At 47.4% G+C, this 21,704-nt stretch overlaps 1 protein-coding gene across 13 annotated transcripts in view; it reads left to right on the plus strand.

Moving 5' to 3' along the window:
* The first annotated feature begins 1,828 nt into the window (after positions 1-1,828).
* The window catches only part of PTPRF (protein tyrosine phosphatase receptor type F), a 1,358,330-nt gene continuing 1,338,454 nt past the window's right edge, over positions 1,829-21,704 (plus strand). For 8 of the 13 annotated variants that reach the window (XM_063939348.1, XM_063939346.1, XM_063939350.1 and 5 more), the window contains exon 1: positions 1,830-2,134. The gene's annotated coding sequence lies outside the window, so the exon portion shown is untranslated. Of the gene's footprint in view, positions 2,135-21,704 lie in introns of all 13 variants that reach the window. The other 5 variants (XM_063939338.1, XM_063939337.1, XM_063939347.1 and 2 more) reach the window with 1 other exon arrangement.

The following is a 21,704-nucleotide window of genomic DNA, read 5'->3' on the forward strand; positions in this document are numbered from 1 at the left end:
AAAAGTATACTGTACCAAATTTAAAGCATAAAACATTGGGAAATATGATTGCATTAGATTCATAAGCAATACATACACATTTATGAGGCAGTAAATAAAGGGTGTCATCTCTTTTTGCTATGTATGGCGCTGCAGACACTTGTGGTGCTTTATAAATAAATAATAATAACAATAATAATTATGTTAAGCTGGATACACACTGGAGCGACCAGCATTCACATACCTCCCAACTGTCCCGATTTTCACAGAACAGTCCCGTTTTTTGGGGACTGTCCTGATATCCCACCCGCGGCAGCAGTGTCCCATGGTGGTGGTGGGAGGGGGAAGTTGGGAGGGGTGTGGTATGGAAGGTAGATAGTAACTAGGTCAACGGTGTCTAGGTCGACCACTACTGGTCGACAGTAACTAGGTCGACATGGTCTAGGTCGACAGGTCAAAAGGTCAACATGAGTTTAAAAAAAAAAATTGTGTTGTTTTCTTCGTAGAGTGACGGGGAACCCCAATTAGTGCACCGTGTCCCCTCGCTTCGCTCTGCACAGATTACCGTTCCAATCATAGTCCACGTGGATCGTTAAGTATGAAAAAGTTCAAAAAAAGAAAAAAATTGTGAAAAACTCATGTCGACCTTTTGACCCGTCGACCTAGAACATGTCGACCCAGAGACCCTGTCGACCTAGTTACCGTCGACCAATAGTGGTCGACCTAGTTACTGTCGACCTAGAGACTGAATCCCGTTGGGAGGCTCTGTCACTCACCGCATGTGCACAGCGTCTATTCACGGGAGACAGAGGGAGAGGGGGCATGCCAGCAGCTCACAGAGCACTGGGCATGCCTCCTCAGTGATGAAAACGGGGCATAGCTCGTGATCGCGGCAATCCCGCAAAGCCATACCAACTTGGTTGAGGCCACGCCCCTTTTGCTGGCCGGGTGCTGCACAGCCGCGCCAAGAGTCCCTCTTTCTTCGTTCCTAAAGTTGGCAGGTATGCATTCAGTCCAATTTTCGGGATGATTTCCCCTGAGCCCAGAACAAGCGATATTGAGAGCACACTGTGCAATATGCCAACGATTGAACGATATAGTATTTAATTTCTTTGTATACGATTTATCGTTGCTCCTGTATACTCTAGACTGAGCAATGGCTAATTTTAATAATCGTCTTTAATTAATAAGATGCTAAACGTGACCGACATATCATCAAGACGTCCGGTTAGCCGTACACACTAGATGATGTGCAATATACCGTTAGCAATATCTTTAGGCTTTCCATGCAGCCAGCAGGGCCAACCAAAGTCAGTCGCTAACAACCCACGGGAGCGCACAATTATGCATACACACTAGGCGATGTAGACGACTTTTACCCAGCTTTAATGCTAATAATAATATAAAGCAGAAGTATTCAACCTTTATTTTTCCAGGTGGCATGGAAATCCCAGCAATCAGAGGACTTCCAGTTTGCTTAATGCTGGTATATAATACACAGTCCTAAGTGGTACAATAGGGAAAGCAGTGGTTTAGGATGTCTTCTCACAGACATTACATAAAATGATTTCTTTATTAACAGTGACCCATTGGACCTTGACTCAAAACGATAATGGGATCCCTAGGACAGAAATCTAGTCATTCATTACTATGACAGATGGTGATATAAATAATTGAATAAGTGACCAGGAAGAGGCAATCTATAACCAGTTAATGGACTCAATGAAGATCTTTTTTTTTTTTAAAGACATTTTCCGAAAACACACCTCAGCCACAGGTGAGCGCGCCCCCGCCGACCCCTTTCCCCATACGCGCGCGCACGGGGGGAAACAGGTGCCACTGCCTCGGCCCCCCTCCGCGCTCCCGTGACTCAGAGCGGCCGCGCATGTGTGTGTGACAGCGGAGGAGTCTCTGTGCGCGCGCCGCTCACAACTACTACGGTGGCACGGGGAGTCGAGGGTGGCGCGCCGCGCGGTCACGGCTCGCTATCGGAGCAGCAGCAGCAACCAGGGCTCAGAGAGTGAGGAGGACAGTGATATACAGAGAAAAGCTGCAGCCGGAGCTGAGGAGAAGAGCAGGGGGGGTGAAAAAAAGAGGGACAGGACCCCAACAAGCAGTGACAGAAGGACAGGACTGCACTCTAGCAATGCTCTCTGTAAGTGCACGTCTGCTAATTATCCTATTGCCCCTATTACCGGCATCATTGGCAAAATAATCATTCCCCAACCTTGAATAATGTCTTATTATTTTTATGTAAGTGCCCAATAATGCCCCCCCCCAAGACCCCCCTTCACCCACCACCACCTACCTGTCTGGTATGGTATGGCTGCATGCCCCAAGTCCTGACCCATTGAACAACTGCCCCCCCCCCCCCCCCCCATTGCCACCCTCTTAGTAGCCAGTGCTAATTAGTTCCTATCCTGATTTGCATCCAGCTCATCTCTGTACATGTAGCTGCCGGCTGAATAATTTCCAACCTTGTACCCAGCGACTTCCAGACCCAAAACACGCCTGATCTGCACCCGTAGTAGCCCTCAGGGGGGTGCCAGCCCAGTAGCCCATTTATATATTGGTTGCCCATAGCTCTGGTGCTGCAAAGAAATGCCCCTCTACCTTCTGCAGGTGTTACGGGAGAAAGCCTAGCGTAGCCTACATACCCTGTTTCAATCCTACAGGGTTGTGCTAGATGAATGTCCTAATTATATGCATCCCTCCAAACGCCTTATACATAGGCATGATGCCCCCCCAGGTCTTATTACGCAAAAGTCTGGGCAGCTGCACTTTGTCATGGGTATTTTGCACTTATTTATTACCTGGAAAGACTTTTATGTCTACTCCTGACTGGTGTGGTATGGGTTAACTCATCCAATACAGGTATATGCAGATGCGCCGCTGTCCGTATTGTTTGAAATTCCTCTTGCAGCCCTCACTGACATGTCATCCGGCATCTACCTTCATCATCTCCTTCACGAATGCAATTGTTAACCCCTACCTACCTATATGCATATTCGTACTATGTTTATAGGATGTCCAGGAGTAAATAAATTAACCCCCTCTGTTAAGTGCACAGTGTCCCCTATGAATAAAGGAATGAAGGCTGCAACCTATATTAGCCTCAGTACATCTATTCTCTAGGTAGTCATTACACCCGGCAGTGTGTAATTTCATTTGTCCAGGATTATTTGTGTGTGTGTTTATACCCCCCTCTCCCCCCACACTTCATTGATTAATCTGATCGATACGTCCTCATTAATTGCAATTGTTCCGAAGTGCATTATTAGGTTCCGTGTGTGGTATTGTCAAAAGCAGCATTGTGTTTGGGAATCTTGGCTGTGGAAGTTGGGAGAGGGTTCTCTGCCTGTTGAGGTTTTGCTGGTGATTAGCAGAACATCTCCAGATGCTACAGCAAGGGGTAGCTTATTTGCAGTGGAGAAGTATGATTGTTTCTCCTCATCATTTACCAGTTCTAAACCCAGGAGGTGGGGATGAATCCGCAAACGGATTCCACTTGCATTTATTATAGAACAAATGAGAGATCAGCACAAGTAGAGTTCAACGTCTATTAATGGGTTTTTTTTACTTATCAATATTGCATTTCTATTTTATTGGTTCGGTTCCTGTGGCTGCCAGAGGTGCCTCGGCGGAAGGGGTTAATAAAATCGATTATGCATGGAACTTTTGATGCAGGAAAATGTTAAATATCCCATCAGTCCAGGCATGTGAGGGTTGATATTAATATATATACTATATTAATATATATAATAAAAAATATATTACTGGATCATTACTTCCCTGTGGTGGGTGCAGAATAGATCAGGCTTTGGAGATGTGCCTGCTGCAATTCTGCTAACATTAATGTTGAGATCGTCCTTATTGCATGTTTTCTTGTCTATCTATCCAAACTGTTTAGTACACGACCGGTCTGCACTATAGGGAACACTACCAGAGACTGAGGTCTGGGTGAAAAGAATTTTAACCCTTAAAATGTGCAACTAAGTTCACAGTACTTAGTGCAGACAATTGATGCCGACAGAAGGTTTTAAATTTGCTCCTTTTTTCATGTTAATTTTATTGTACTGGTGTCTTTACTGAGGCTGACAACCTGAATGAATACCAGTTGTGTTGTCATTATACTGAATATTGGACGAAGCCTTCTTCAGCTGTGCGGTGCTGCTGTAGCATTGTGTGCAGGAGAACAGTGGAATCACATTAGATACATTGGATGCAAATGATATTTCTCTCCTCTCTGCTTTGCTCTTTGAGGTTTTTGCAACAAATATTTTTTTTCCCCTTCCCTTCTGTCAACCTCTATGTGCTGTCAAGGCCTCAAGCTCGTTAGCGTGAAAGTTCCCATTTGAAAGCAGTTTGCAAACTGTTTATTGTGCTAAGATAGTATATCGCTAAACTACACCAAGGTGAGGGGCTCATCTCATTATAAAGAAGCTGGGTAGGCAATACACGTCTGCCTGGCAGCTGATACTGTGCACTGCCTAGAAGACGCCAATGGAAATAATTGTAGCTTTTCCAGCTGTAACCTGTTGATCTAATTGGAGCAGGAGACGTTTAAGTATTGATCATATTGGAAACTGCATTGTCACTTTCTGCAGGGGTCACCTATGTGTGGATTTGATGTCAGGCATCAAATCATTTCAACCCTAATTGATTTGTTGTTTTGGAACCGTTACTGGACATCCCAGTCTGTGGTTTGCTGCTGTAGGCGGATATTGGCGACCCATTACAAAACACATTGTAAAGAACTTTTTTCTTTCGTCTTTTTATTTTGCTGTGAATGCTCAGCCCTTCATTTTCCTTCAGACTATTACAGATGTTCTTCACTGCAGGTCATTTAGAGGAAGTCTCTCTGAGAAATCTTTTCTGCCTAGGATAAGATAATGTTACTGACGAAATTGGATGAAGCTTTCATTTTAGCCTGACAATGTCACCGGCCTAACCTTACGCTGTAAAATCCACTTTTCTGACTTTTAATGGTAAAACTCAAGAAAACGGTTTGAGTGATTGTGTCAAGATTATTTGATCATAATTTATGGGGATTTTCTTTCCTTTCTTGTTTTTTGCAACACAGTAGCCAGTCATGAGTTGCTAACCATATATATTTATATAGGGGTCAATTCAGTTAGGTGTGAGCTGACCTGTGTGAGCTGTTTTTGCAGCAAATTTGCACCACAAACTGCATTTGCAATTCAATTACAAACTCGCATCGCTTCCCCCAGAGTAAACTTGCGTTTCTCCATACACACCCTTCTGAGGGAGTGAGAAGGTAGTGAAAACCGTTATTTGAAGTAAAAAATGTTGAGAATTGCTTCAGACCACTTGCCACCCCAACCCCCCCACCCCGATAGGCATGTGGACGTTTTTAATTAGCTTAATTGGACCAATAATGACATGTCAGTTTTGGGGTAAAAATAATAATAATAAAAAAAAATCCTCAAATTATCCACAAATCTACTTTTTTTGTTAGATTATGCACCCCAAATTTAATGAAAGCATTAATTCCAACCAAAAATAATTGCTTTGGATACATTTTTTTTTTTTACTTTAAAATGGCCGCAGATTACCACAAAAGCACCTTTTTTTCTATTTATTTTTATTTTTTTTGCATTTTTTGTTAATTCCTTTTGTAATTTAAATAAAATTCGTAAGCTTTTTGCATTCTTTTACTTAAACATAACTCCCCCCCCCAATCAGCCATTTGACACCTTTCAAAAGCATCTGGTACTCTCCTTTTTCCTAATGAAATTGTCACTTTTCTGGGGTTCAGGTTGGTTCCACAACGATTTCATGCACTTTTCCCAGATCGCATTTAGTAGAGAAATCGTACCGCTTCACCACGACTACTGCGACTTGGCATTTCTAGTTGGATTAGTGAATTCTTGGGTGGGTGCATTCATGCGAAATCTGCACATTTCATGAAACAAACTCGCACGTAGACTCGCACCTAATTGGATTGACCCCATAATCTGGTCCCTGAAAATTTTGAATGTAATTAGCGGTGAAGTATAATTATGTAGAGGCAAAACAAAGTATTAGGAAATGTAAAAAAAAAAAAAAAAGCCGTCTCTACTGGATTTTCAAATGCAATTTACCTATAAATGGAAAATGCAATGAAACTGTAATATATATATATATATATATATATATATATATATATATATATAATACACTACACTACAGCTCATTAAATTCAATACACCACCCAAATAGTTGATTTTATGAAAAGTAATGAACATAGGAAGCTAGTTTGTGATGAATATATATTTATTTTGGCAAAAATGTTTAGTACGCATTACTTACAAATAAAGGGGCAGATTAAACAATGAGTGACATTCTTGTTATCACTCATTACAGGTGTAGTACTGCTGACCGGCGGTCAGAAGACCGCCGGGATCCCGGCAGCATACCGACGCCGGGATCCCGGCGGGGAGGGGCGAGTGCAGCAAGCCCCTTACGGGCTTGCCACGCTGCGGGCTCGGTGGCGAGCTACGGTCGCCACGGGTTCTATTCCCACTCTATGGGTGTCGTGGACACCCACGAGTGGAAATAGTCCCTGTTGGTCGGCATGCCGACCATCGGGATAGTAACCCGTCGGCCTGGTGGAGGAGGTCATGTGACTGTCGGTCAGCTGACCGGCGGTCACATGAATACCACCCCTCATTACACATGATTAATGGTGCTCCAGCCAATCAGCTCCTGTCATTTTTGTAAACACATGACAGTTAGGAGCTGATTGGCTGGAGCACCATTTATCATTGCTGAGGATTGATAACAAGAATATCGCTTGTTAAATTGAGTTTTGATTTCCTTAAATTTCTCTTGCATCAAAGTATCCACCCATCAAAGCTGTAGAGACGCGGGACATTCTGCTGGTCAGCTTGTCTAAAGTTTCAGCTCTGATTGCAGCCCACTTGTTTTGTAGCAACTCCCAAAGGTGATTTTGGCTCGTCACTTGCACATCTCAAACATACCTGTCCAGATGATCCCAAAGAAGTTCAATTGGATTGCAATCAGGACTCTTGGGTGGCCAGAGCATATTCTTCAGCATCTGTTGCTGTTTTAACTGAACAAACTTTTTGCAAAGACTGGAGGTAGGTTTTAGGTCATTATCTTGCTGTAGTGAGTGGAGCCAATGAGGCGGGTGCCGAAAGGGATGGCATGGTATCAATTTTTATGACGTCACCAACCACACCACCTACAAAACGTCCCCAGACCATAATGGAACCTCCTCAATGCTTGATTGTTGGTTGAATGCAAACAGGAAGTATGCGCGTGCCTGTAACACGACGAACAAACTTGCGTCTCTTGGACTCAAACACGTCAAGCTTCTGTTGGTGTTTGCAATGAACCTTCTTCCACTGACTAGTGGTCCAGTTACTGTGCTTATTAGCTCACAATAGCCTCTTCTTTTTAATTATAGGCCTAAGCAATGGTTTTTGGGCTTCAGCACATCCCTTCAAGCCACCAGCTACAAGGCGGTTATTGGCGGTCGCGATTGACACAATTTTCTTCTTCGTATCCATCAGGAATATGTTTGGAATATGTCCCATTTGGAACACACTCTGATAAATTTGTCCTCCTGTTTTGTGGGCACTCGAGGTGGTCCAGGTCGTGATCGATCACATACACTGTTGTTTATGGCGGTTCTCTTTAGGGTACACTGCACACCACCAAGAGAAACCTTCTCCAGGCGAGCAATTTCACGCAAACTGTGCACTGCGCTACTCCAAGCGGCTATGGAAGATCGCTTTCTGATTGATAACTCCTTCATGGGAGCCATGTATGAGACCACATTACATGTTTGCACAAGTGTTCACAGTATCACAATACAAGGCGTTTCTTATACTGAGTTTGTGTTATTGATTTGGTTTCAAAACAGCATTGGGCATGTATCTGATAGCACTACGAGCACCTCATGACCTTACGAGTGTAATTTATTTATTTTCTGCGATCAGACGTTATACGGCTGTTAGCATACCTCCCAGCTTCTTTACCTTAAGAAAAGGGACCCTGAAATGAGGTGGGTGCGGCCTTATGGGTAGGGGTGTGGCTTTGCAGGAATGCCACACCCACGAATCACATCAGGAGGCCTACTTTCTGTGCAAAGCACACGTATCAAGTTCATCCTTTACAGAGAAATCGATGAATTTGGAATTGTATTGAACCTAATGTACTGTAGTTATAAAATGACATGGTATAATGACAGAAAAACTCGGTAACGTGATTGGACACATTAGATCACATGACCGTGCATTCGACCGCACACATCCAACATAACCGCACACTTCCAACTGTCACATGACCATCTAAACAAACCCCACTGTAAACAATGCATACAGGCTACTGACAGAAAGGCAGCATATCACCGCCTCACAGATATATACCAAGGCGTTAGTATATCAGAGCCCGACTGCACACCCAAGAGTGGTATATCTACATCTGTTTTTACTGGAAATGACCCCTCTATCGCTAGAATACACCTTTTTAGTTACTGGTCATATTGTAGTTTCTGCAGATCTGCACATCCATGCTGCAAATTTTGCCTTCCACCACATCCCCAAAGCTGATCATTTGGATTGAGAGCTGGTGACCTTGACGGTCATTAGAGCACAGTCGGCTCATTGCCAAGTTGGTGGAACCAGCGTGAGATGACGTGTGCTGTGTAACATTATACTGCTGAAAGTAGCCGTAGAGGATGGGTAGACTGTGGCCAGGGCCGGTTCTGGCGCTCTGTGCGCCCCGGGCGGCAATAGGGGGCGTGGCTTCGTACAGGGGGCGTGATCATTTACGCCCCCTGTACAGACTGAAATGATGTGCGGTGCGCGATGACGTCATCGCGCACCGCACAGTAAAGGACCTCTCCACGAAGGGAAACTAGACGCGTACGCGTCTAGTTTCCCTTCACAGCGGCAGCGGGGGGGGGCACACAGCAGCAGCGGATCTTGCCCTCCGGATGGCTCAGTGCGCCCTCCGGAAGGCGGCGCCCCGGGCAAAAGTCCTGCTTGCCCGTGGCAAGATCTGCTACTGACTGTTGCCATAAAGGGATGCACCGTGGGTAACAGTAGGCTGTAGCATTTAAACTACGCTCAGTGGGTATTAAGGAGCCATACTGTATGTGTGCCAATAAAACTATCCTCACACCATTACGCCACCAGAAGGCAGGGTAGATCCGCGGACACATGTTGATTACACCAGAATTCTGACCTTGCATCTGCATATTGAAAGAGACATTGAGATGCGTCAGACCAGGTGACATTTTTCCAATAGCATCTATCCAGTGTTGGTAAACACGTGGCTCTTGTAGCCTCAGTGTCCTGTTGGCAGCTGACAGGAGCAGATCCCGGTGTGGTCTTCTGCCGCTACAGCCCATCCACTTCAAGGTTCAATGTGCTGTGCATTTAGAGATGCCCTCCTGCACGCCACGCCGCTGTGAAACATGGTTATTTCTGTTACTTCCTGCCGGCTTGAACCAGTCCAAGCATTCTCCTTTGCCCCATCTCTTTATTAGCAAATCCTAGCGACTGTTATGCTGTTATGTGTGAGAATCGCAAGGGATCAGCAGATCAGTAATCATTCCACGGTTAAAGTCACGTAGATCCCATTTCTTCTTCCTTTTCTACCTCTTGAACAAAGCCTGTATGCTTTTATACAGGGTTATTCAAAAGTCGCAGTATACCCTTTTGTTTCAAAAACCGTGCAGGAAATTGGAAAACTGAATACTCCAGTAAGGTATGGATGTGGTGGGCTATCTTTTAGGGTATGTACCGAACATGGGCACCATCTTGAAATCGGCCATCTTGAATCTAAGTTACCGACTTCTGGGCTGCTCTCTCCGGGAGAGAGCAGCCCGTCGGCTCAGCAGGGGGGGCTGGCAGTCAGGTGACGCGACAGGGGGGCGGGCTGGAGGCGGAACGGGGGTGGACTGGAGGCGGAACGGGGGCGGTCCGGAGGAGGAATGGGCGTGGCTTCTGGAACACGTCGTTTAAGCCACGACCCCCCCCCCCCCCCCGCTGTGTAATGCCGCGATTACCGGCATTATACAGCAGGGGGTGTGGTTACGATGACGCGATTCAACAAGAATCGCGTCATCGCCTGCCCGGTCTCCCACTTTGCTCGTTAAGTGGGCGGCGGGCAGGGGGTGACCCCCGTAAATCGGGAGACTTGCCTGCTCTTCCGGGGGGCCGGGAGGGTCACCCGTTTTTCGGAAGCCTCCCGGCCATTCCGGGAGGGTAAGCAAGTATGGTATACTGCGACTTTTGAATCCCCCTGTACATTGCAGCAACATGATTAGATATTTACACTAGTTAACAGGTATACCTAGTAATGTGGTCGCTGAGTACATGCATAAATATATATAACTAGGTGCTTCATCGCGCCCTATGGGTGCTCTTCACACCATCGCAAGGGGCTACGCCCCCTTAACCTCTGCGCGCCTTTCTGGGGTTCAATATTTGTATTATATGGAGTATTATCTGCAGGTAGGGGAGGCGTGCCTGCAGGTATGGGATGGGCGGGTGCAGGGCTGCCGCGTGTGGCGGACTGGTGGGGTTGTCCATACCTCTGGTCCATTGCTTGAACCATGTAATGTCCTCAGCTGCTGCACCCCAGACCCGCTCAGGGTGTTGAGGAGCGGAAGACATGATGACGCTGCTGTCTCCACACAGCAGTGACGTGCGGTTGGATGAGGCAGAGCCTTTCCTGTCATACTAATGTTTGTGCCAGAGTCTTGATGGTATAAAGTCATTTTTCATGTAGCTCACCGTACGTCCCTGCCGCACAGGGTGGAGTACGGTGGCCGGCTGCTGCGGGTGAGCTGTGCGGCGGGGTGGCGTTGGGTCCTGATCCCCGGGTCACGCAGCTTAGCAGTCCCCCATGCAGCATGGTGCACAGAGAGGGGCTGCCCTGGAGAGCTGTGCCCCGGGCAGACCGCCGGCCAGGGAGAGCGCGGTGCCTAGGCCCCCCGTGCCTGCAGCCATGCTGGGATACCAGAGAAAGTGAATCCTGGGCTGGTTGTTCATTTACCCATCTCCTATATAATTGGCCATATCTGTGACTGTGACTCCGCCTAGCACTGTGACTCTGCCCAGCGTTAGGCACAGAGTCCCAGATCTGGGCTATTATATAGGAGATGTCTGTCAGGATCAGTAAATTGAAACCAGAAGGGTTCACACTAACCCTTAACGTCCGCTACAAACTCATGTTAGATGCATAACCATAAGGCTTGTGTGTACATAGCCCTAAACTTAATATTACATAAATATTCAATAAACTGGATCTGTATAATTTACAGTATCCTCTACAGAGAACCGACTTTCTGTGCATATTTCATCATAGTGACTGTCTCTATGGCGCTTCTTCTGGACAAGTAAAATTACAATTGTATCTGCATTGATATATTTCTACAAAAGCAGGGCCAGATTAATACCCCATGGGTCCTCAGGTAATGGTGTGGTGCCTGAGAATGTACAAGTGCTTGGTGGGACATGTGCACCAAAGTGCCCACTGGATGTTATATTAAATACATATGATATATGGTGTGCAGAAATGTTAATGCACAGCATTGTATATCTCATCGTCCCATCTGGCATGCAGCACGTTAGATGGGGCGATGTATACAAACTATGTGTGTTAACGACAGATTGTGTAGTACACACTATACACTGGTTGTACAGAGTGGTCGCAGGTACCATGATTGCAAAATATATCGCGTAGTGTGTACTGTAACCAGCTTTAGATATAAGAGGGTCCTGTCCAAACCCAAATCTACATTGCAGTTTAACAAAGCTGTCCAGCATTTGTGGTCTACATCAGAGCCGGATTAAGGGTTTGGGGGGCCCGGGGCATTTAAGACAGGGGGCCCCAAAGTCTTCCCCACACACTGAACTAATAGCATATTTACACACATGTATGACACACACACACACACAGCGCAATCTGGTAATTACGGGGGGGGGGGGCACTTATTTCTTACTGTCCTATCTTGAGCTGCCTGGCTGCACACGCTGCAGTGGCTGCGGCATGCTCCTTCACCCTCCACTGACATACTGTATCAGTCGATTTGCCTGGCCCGCTATTTCCTCTTCTCTCCTGCCCCCGCCCGGGCCGCCGGATCCTCCTTGCAACCCGCGCGGCACGGGCAGTCATTTACACTGAGAGCCGGGCCGGCGCGGGCTTTCAATGTGGGTGCTCGCCAGCAGCGCATCATAGCAGTGCAGCGCTGTCAGTATGACGGCTCAGCTGCTAATGCCTGCTGTTGCCGCGCTGCGGGTCGGTGTTTAAAATCCGATCTGTGGTGGGTGGCAGAGGGCCCTCTTGGATCAGGGGGCCCGGGGTACTTACCCCCTGTGACCCCCCCCCCTTAATCCGGCTCTGGTCTACATGCAAGAGCAGCTGGCATGTACTGTATAAGCGCCTTGAGTCCAACTGGAGAAAGAGTGCTATATAAATTATTATTATTATTATTATTATTATTATACTTTCTGTACAAATAAATACAAATATTTGTACCCCTTGCATTGTAAGATGGTTTGGTCCAGATACAAAGTTACTTTTTTTTTTTGTGTTTGCTTAATGCTGGGTACACACTATACGATAAATACTGCCAATCAGATATACGCTTTGATATGACAGAACAGTTATCTAATCGGTGTGCACCTCCATCCTGTCTTTTCACTTCATACCTCCTTGCGGGTGGTCTTCAGTATGCCGACTGACGGGATCCCGGCGCACAGTATACCGGCGCCGGGATCCCGACAGCCGGCATACCGACACTTATTCTCCCTCGTGGGGGTCCATGACCCCCCTGTAGGGAGAATAAAATAGCGTGGCGAGCGCAGCAAGCCCGCAAGGGGCTCATTTGCGCTCGCCACACTGTCGGTAAGCCGGCGGTCGGGCTCCCGGCGCCGGTATGCTGGTCGCCGGAAGCCCGACCGCCGGCATACCATAGTGAACCCCTCCTTGCTAAGTCTTCTGCTATCTACTATGTACGTGCCCTCTTATTAGGTCTGTGGGGCGGGGGTTGGGATCTGCTTGGTACTAACTAGGGAGGCCAATCACCTAAATCATGGAATTCCCAGGATCCTGGGATTCAGTTGATGGTGACACTGACAGGCAGTAGCAGGACTCAGTAGCTGCACTCTATCCTCCCGTCCCTCAGTCCTTTTCTCTCCCCCCCCCCCCCTCTTCTTTTCCTTCAGTCCTTATATCTCTCTCTCTCTACCGCCCATCAGCACAGCCACGGGTAGGGGCATCTGGGCAGCATCTGTGCCAGTGCTGCTGGTGCTCAGCGCTGCCTGGGCATAGTCACTTTTACGTGGCTAAATCCAGTGCATTTGGGCGCGATAAGTGATTGGTGCACGTGGTACTGATGCCGATCGCCAAAACAATTGAATATCTCCGTTAGGCGGCCGTTGCTTACTGGTGCGCAAAAAAAAAGTTCATTCCTCCCCATAAAGTAATACATTCCCAATTGCAAACTAGAATGTGATACTATGGGGGAGATGTACTAAGCAGGTGATAATAGTGGAAAAGTGAGCCAGTGGAGAAGTTGCCCATGGCAACCAATCAGCAGTGACGTAACATTTATAATCTGCATACTATAAAAGTATACAGAGCGGCTGATTGGTTGCCATGGGCAACTTCTCCACTGGCTTACCTCTGCTTTTATCACTGCTTAGTACTAAGCAGGTGATAATAGTGGAAAAGTGAGCCAGTGGAGAAGTTGCCCATGGCAACCAATCAGCAGTGACGTAACATTTATAATCTGCATACTATAAAAGTATACAGAGCGGCTGATTGGTTGCCATGGGCAACTTCTCCACTGGCTCACCTCTGCTTTTATCACTGCTTAGTACATGTCCCCCTATATCCCCTTCTATGACATGTCCTAGGCTGTAAAACAACAAAAGTGCCAGTAACTTTATGAAAACCAAAGAGCCCTATTATGTCTTTATACTCAAAACTCCGAGAACTTAAAATCTACAGTAGGGAGCAGGTTATCCTTATTATTCATTACTGGAGATAATTAAATACTGGGGTAATGACATCACTTAGCGCTAATTAAATAAGTGACAAGGAGATGACACAAGTACTGATAGCAGCTCGCTAGCACCGTTTACACAACCATTAATTAAAATGGGTTTATACATATACTGTAGTAGTATATTATATCCCTGTAAATTAAGTTACTTAAGGATGAGTGCACCAATCTATCATCCCTGGGGATTGGTGGTTATATAAATAAAAAAATTACCTTCCCTTTACCGTACATATATGTGGAGCCCTCATTTCTCATCGTTAGGCTTAATGCTCCAATGACTCCCCTCCACCCTTATTATCAGTGATGGGCACATAAGCAGATGTTTCTTTCAGGAGGTTTATCTCGCGCATATTTGAGGCCTGGTGCGAATATACTCATTAATGATTGTGAATCAGCAGCACCTTCTAGCCTCTTCTGATTGGCTGACTGCACATTGGGCTTAATTCAGAGCTGATCACTGCTGTGTGTTTTCGCACAGCAGCCGATCAGGTCTGAACTGCGCATGCATCGGCGCCGCAGTGCGCCCGCGCATGCCAGACAGCCGAAGGCCATCTCAGCCCTGCGATCGCCTCTGCCTGATTGACATTGGGGGTGCGGGGGCAGGCCGCGGTGGCTGCCTGACGTCATACGCCGCCGCTGCGACCCGGACAGCGACGAGTAGCTCCCTGCCAGCAGGAGCTGCGCAGGTAGGGAGCTACTCATCAAATACAAAAGCATTGCCGCTGTGCGATGCTTTTGTACTTTGTGCGGCGGGGCAGGGCGGACTAGCCCCCCCCCCCTTTCCCCCCGCATGTCTGAGTAACTGATCGTAGCGTGCACGGCTACAATCAACTCTGAATTAGGCCCATAGATTCCTCCCAAACGTAAACATTAGCCATGGCTATATAATGTCGAGTCTTGGCTGTCTATTTGTGTTACATAATTGACATTTCGGTTTGGAATACTGAATATCAAAGGGTAAAACAACAGATGTTTGCTTTTAATTGGAATTGTCACGTATAGTTGTGTTAGTACTTAATTCTAATTTCTATTGAAAAGATTACTAGCAAGTACAGTAATAATAATTGTCACAGTATTATTCTCTCTTGTGTATATGACACTGTACAAGTAGGATTATACAACGTTGGCATTTACTATGAGCACTGGCATGCCGATTCAGAGGTGCATGTGTGGCCAATGTTTAGGCACTGTGTGTGCCTCTAGGAAACCCCTAGTGTGCACGTGCGACCATGTTCATATGATGGTGTGCCACTCCCGTGCACTTGAGCAATCGGCGTCCCAGGTTTTGCTCATTTCCTTGCACAGAGCAAGGGATGGTATCTGGATTCCGGCGCCTGGGTTGCCTGCAGCCAAAATAACGACCGCGGCATCCCGACGCTCAGGATCATGACCACAGCCTGACTCTAACACCCCCCCTCCCCCCCCCTCCTTATCCCCACTCCCCACAGCCTAACCCTAACTCTCCCTGGTGGTGCATAACCCTAAAACCCTCCTGCAGCCTAAACCTAACCCTCCCTTTCCCGCAGCCTAACACTAGCCCTCCCTGGTGTGCCAAACCCTAACCCTCCCACCCGTAGCCTATCCCTAAATCCCTCCCACCCCCATTCCCCCCAGTGGCTTACCTGTGAGCAGTGCCGGCAGTCGTTCGTTCTGGATTTCGGCGCCGGCATTCAGAGCAGTGTCTGGATTCCTGTGTCAGTATTCCGACTGCTGTTATCCTGACCGGATCCCCAGAATCACACAAGGGCAATGCTTAAACTGCGCATTTGAGAATACGCTAGTAATGGCAGACGCGTGTGATCTGTGTGCAACTCTACACTAGGCTCAGTCTCCTATGGCAGGTTCTCTTTCCTGGTTTTAGCAATAGATCTTTTTTTTTTTTTTTTTATCTAGAATTTATATATTAAAAAAAAAAAAAAAAAAATTTACAGCTAGAAAATTGCTGGTACTTTTCTCTTTTCATCCTAATTACATATTCCACTGCCAAATCGCCCAGCAGTTTTCAATTCCAGAGAAATATTGATGTAGAATTGTTTATTGTCACTGTGAATATTCTAGAGAAATACATTAGAAACTCCGACAAAGTCAGTGAAAGTATGGAGTCATCGGGAGCTTTAACTCTCATCGTAATGCGGCGCTGGTTGCTGGTTACAGCCGCCATGTTACTCTCTGCAGAGTTTTAACTCTTTTATCACCATAATAGAAGTAAATGATTCTGTACCGAATACTCTTTTTGTATGCAATGACGTATTAAAGGGATTGGGGACTGGCATATTTTCTTGCTGCTGCTTTGTAACAGTAATACCCCTTTCACATCGCACAAATAACCCGGTACCGACACGGCATATTGCCGTGTCGAACCGGGTCAGTGTGCGATGTGAAAGCACACTGGGCGATTTAGCGGGTCGCCTGACCCGGTAAATCAACCCGGTAAAAAAGAAGGGTTTTATCCGGGTTGATTACCGGGTCAGGTGCGGTGTGAATGGGAGCCGTGTCGATGCGACACGGTTCCCATTCACAAGATAGGGAGAGGCGGCGCTGGAGATGAGCTCATCTCCCGACGCCGCCTCCACCCCCGCCCCTGCTGCTGCTGCGGCCTCCGTTGTCATGGCAACCGACCCGGTATATTGCCGGGTCGGGAAGCCTGCAACGGAGCGCAAATGCCGGATCCCACCCGGTAAGTACACGTTTGTCTTACCGGGTAGGACCCGGCATTTGCGGTGTGAATGCAGCATTACATATCACCCACAGACTCCTCTTCTGTACAAAGAGTTTGTCAGTGTGGCAGATTATCTGCATTTAGCTGGCTGGGTGAATTAGGACCTAGGGCAGAGGTTCCCAAACTGTGTGCCGTGGCTCCCTGGGGTGCCTCGGGACACTTGCAGGGGTGCCCTGGGTTGGTGGTCCAGGACCAATTCAAATTATTCATGGTCAATATAATAGGCAAAACCAGTGCTGGTGGCTGCCAGTCATAAAATATGTGGCCAAACAGAAGCAGATCTTGTCCCTCACCACACAACTGACCCTAAGGATGACATATAAACGCAATCTACTTAATGTAATATTTCTTTCTAAATTTCTGAGTAAGACATTTTTGGCCTAGGTGCTGTGAAAAAAATTCTGATAGTCTAGGGCACAGGTTCTCAAACTCGGTCCTCAGTACCCCACACAGTGCATGTTTTGCAGGTCTCCTCACAGAATTGCAAGTAAAATAATTAGCTCCACCTGTGGACCTTTTAAAATGTGTCAGTGAGTAATTATTACACCTGTGCACCTGCTGGGTTACCTGCAAAACATGCACTGTGTGGGGTCCTGAGGACCGATTTTGAGAACCTGTGGTCTAGGGCGCCGTGATTGAAAAAAGTTTGGAAAACATTGACCTAGGGGGTTATTCAGGATTGTTAGCAAACCAAAAGAACACACTAATGGGCTAATCCATGTTGCACGGCAGGTGGGGCAGATATAACATGTGCAGAGAGAGTTAGATTTGGGTGGGTTATATTGTTTCTGTGCAGGGTAAATACTGGCTGCTTTATTTTTACACTGCAATTTAGTTTGGACACACCCCACCCAAATCTAAGGGGTTAAATTTATGAAGGTGGGAGATTTTTTTTAGAACTTGTGATATTGCCCATAGCAACCTATCATATTCTGTCTATTGTCTTCTAGAAGCAGCTAGATAAATGTTAAGTAGAATCTGATTGGTTGCTATGAGCAACATCACCAGTTCTAAAAAAGTCCCACCTTAGTAAATGTATCCCTAAATCTCTCTGTACATGTCACATCTGCCCCACATGCAGTGCAATATGGTTTTGCCTATTAGTGTGCTTTTTTGGTTTGCTAACAAAACCGAGTAAGAATCCTAGTCGCTTGCAGTGTGTTGCAGAAGGTACTATGGGGGTAATTCCAAGTTGATCGTAGCAGGATTTTTGATAGCAACTGGGCAAAACCATGGCCCTCATTCCGAGTTGTTCGCTCGCAAGGCGATTATAGCAGAGTTACACACGCTAAGCCGCCGCCTACTGGGAGTGAATCTAAACATCTTAAATGTGCGACCGATGTATTCGCAATATTGCGATCAAAACCGAGTTAGCAGTTTCTGAGTAACTCCAGACTTACTCTGCCTGTGCGATCAATTCAGTGCTTTTCGGTCCCGGCTGACGTCATAAACACACCCAGCGTTCGCCCAAGCACTCCCACCGTTTCTCCAGACACGCCTGCGTTTTTTCCGGAAACGGTAGCGTTTCCTGCCACACGCCCCTAAAACGCCGTACATCCGCCCAGTAACACCCATTTCCTGTCAATCACAATGCGTTCTCCGGAGCGACGAAAAAGCCGTGAGTAAAATTACTTTCTTCTTAGTAAAGTTACTTGACGCATGCGCAGTGCGAACATTACGCATGCGCACTAAGAGAATTCTCACTGCGATGCGATGAAAAATACCGAGCGAACAACTCGGAATGAGGGCCCATGTGCACTGCAGGTGGGGCAGATATAACGTGCAGAAAGAGTTAGATTTGGGTGGGTTATTTTATTTCTGTGCAGGGTAAATACTGGCTGCTTTATTTTTACACTGCAAATTACATTGCAGATTGAACACACCCCACCCAAATCTAACTCTCTCTGCACATATTATATCTGCCTCCCCTGCAGTGCACATGGTTTTGCCCAGTTGCTATCAAAAATCCTGCTGCGATCAACTTGGAATTACCCCCTATATGTGCAAATGGGTTATTTTACGGCTGTTGCACAAGTGCCATTAAGCTGTGTTTGCACATCATACAGGCATAATCAGGAGCGGCTCTTGCTGCGGGCAAGCAGGATTTTTGGCCAGGGCGCCGCTGCGTCACCTACCCTCCCGAGTCCCAGCTCCCACATACTGCCGTGCGGTTCACCTGACGTCATTGCGCACTGCGCGGCATTGTGGGAGCGGCGGCAGACGCTAGAGCTCCTAATTGACCTCTAGTGTCTGTGCAGCGCTATGGGAGAGACATCATGACGTCTCTCCCGTAGATCCGCGGAGCGGCGGCAGAGACAGCAGCAGCAGCGGTCTGGAAGCAGGATCGGGGCTGGTGAGTATTCCCCCCCCCCCCCCCATTATTATTTGTTTTTTTGTAAGCGGCGCTACTAGGGGCATTACTACAGGGGGCAAATCTACATGGGGCACAACTCTACAGGGTGCAAATCTACAGAGGGCCCAACTCTACTGGGGGTGCAGCTACAGGGGGCAAATCTGTAAAGGGGGCACAACTCTACTGGGGGCAAAACTACAGGGGGCATAACTGTGGCCACGCCCCTTCCCTGTGAAGCCACGCCCCCATTCCCCCCGCGCACCTATGACGCGCACTAGCCCTATTTTACCTGCCGGGGTGGGGGCGCCAAAGTAATCTTTCGCCCTGGGCGCCGCAAGGTCTAGAACCAGCCCTGGGCATAATGCATGTAACTTGTGCACACAGAACATGCATCATATGGTTTATTGGTCTGCCATCAGACAACTGTATTCTTGTTGTTATTTATTTTCTTTTATTACATATGCATATGTCCTCCTGCAGCTTTTACTAAACACATTGCAGTATCAAACTGCTTTCTTTTGTATTTCATTATGGTCTCTTTAACTGCCAGTTTTCTTTTTTAGTGCTTTTAGATCAGGCTTTTTCAACCAGTGTGCCATGGCACACTAGTGTGCCGCGACCAGTTGCAAGGTGTGCCGCGGAGCCAGAGCAGCTTCCTGCACCTGCAGAGTGAACTGTTGGCCCGGGCTCTTTTTAGAGGATTAGTCGTGCTCCGGCCGTGACCTATGCCTTCAATACGCGGCGGTGTGATATCATAGGTCACGGCCGCCGCGTCTCACCACCCAGTGGGCCCACCCACCTGCATACACATCTTCCAGTTCCTGCCTGCATGCACAGCTTTACTTGCCCACCCACATCCACACCTGCCCGACATCCCGCTGCTCAGTATTCGCAGCACTCCACTATGAACAACCCCCACCACTGAAGGACAGGAAGGAGGACAGCTGACCGGTAGGGGCTAATATATATGTTATTTTATTTCCCCTGTGGGGAACAATCGGATTTATGTGGGAAGAATAAGGATTTATGGAGGGAACAATTTGAATAATTCATGTGGGGAGCAATAGGATTTATGTGGGGAGAAATGTGATTGATTTATGTGTGAGCAACAAGATTTATGTGGGGAGCAATGTGATTGTTTTTTCTGTGTAGGCCAATGTATATGTGGATTTTTTTTTTACTGTGAGGGCCAATGTGTGCGTTTTGTTTTTTTTCTGTGGGAAACTGGTGGTGTGCCTTGGCAATTTTCAAATATTGTTCGGTGTGCCGCGAGTAAAAAAAGGTTGAAAATCACTGTTTTAGATCAATGTTGGGCAACAGGTGCCCCCCACCCCCCTCCGCCTTTATTTGCAGCCTGAATCGCCTTCATGCTTTATTGTCGCAATTGTTTGTTTTAGCTTGGATGTAGCCAACTTTTATAGTCTATGACAATACTAACATTCATAGTGTCGACACCGCAACATCAACGTTGTCAAAATGCTGACAGGCAACATTAGGATTGGGCAGTGGATGGGAGGTTAGGGTTAGATTGCGGGGCGAGGGGGGGGGGATTAGGGTTAGGCTATGGGTGGTAGGGTTAGAGTTAGGTTGCGGAAGGAGGTTTGTTAGGCTGCAGGTGGTAGGGTTAGAGTTAGGTTGTAGATGGAGAAAGTTAAGGTTAGGCTGCGGGTGGGAGCATCAAGGTTAGGCTGCAGGGTTAGGTTAAGGGTAGATTGCGGGGTGAGGTGGAGGATTAGGGTTAGGCTGAAGGGGGAGGTTAGGGTTAGATTGAGGGGCGAGGTGGGAGGATTAGAGTTAGTATGTGGGGGGAGGTTAGGGTTAGACTGAGGGGCGAGGTGGGAGGATTAGTTAGTATGTGGGGGGGGGATTAGGGTTAGTCTGAAGGGGGAGGTTAGGGTTAGATTGAGGGGCGAGGTGGGAGGATTAGAGTTAGTATGTGGGGGGAAGTTAGGGTTAGACTGAGGGGCGAGGTGGGAGGATTAGAGTTAGTATGTGGGGGGGGGATTAGGGTTAGGCTGAAGGGGGAGGTTAGGGTTAGATTGAGGGGCGAGGTGGGAGGATTAGAGTTAGTATGTGGGGGGGAGGATTAGGGTTAGGATGAAGGGGGAGGTTAGGGTTAGACTGAGGGGCGAGGTGGGAGGATTAGAGTTAGTATGTGGGGGGGGGGATTAGAGTTAGGCTGAAGGGGGAGGTTAGGGTTAGACTGAGGGGCGAGGTGGGAGGATTAGAGTTAGTATGTGGGGGGGGGGGAGGATTAGGGTTAGGCTGAAGGGGGAGGTTAGGGTTAGACTGAGGGGCGAGGTGGGAGGATTAGAGTTAGTATGTGGGGGGGGAGGATTAGGGTTAGGCTGAAGGGGGAGGTTAGGGTTAGACTGAGGGGCGAGGTGGGAGGATTAGAGTTAGTATGTGGGGGGGGGGGATTAGGGTTAGGCTGAAGGGGGAGGTTAGGGTTAGACTGAGGGGCGAGGTGGGAGGATTAGAGTTAGTATGTGGGGGGGAGGATTAGGGTTAGGCTGAAGGGGGAGGTTAGGGTTAGATTGAGGGGCGAGGTGGGAGGATTAGAGTTAGTATGTGGGGGGGGATTAGGGTTAGGCTGAAGGGGG

The sequence above is a fragment of the Pseudophryne corroboree genome, chromosome 9 (assembly GCF_028390025.1).
Source record: "Pseudophryne corroboree isolate aPseCor3 chromosome 9, aPseCor3.hap2, whole genome shotgun sequence".
Classification (NCBI taxonomy): domain Eukaryota; kingdom Metazoa; phylum Chordata; class Amphibia; order Anura; family Myobatrachidae; genus Pseudophryne; species Pseudophryne corroboree.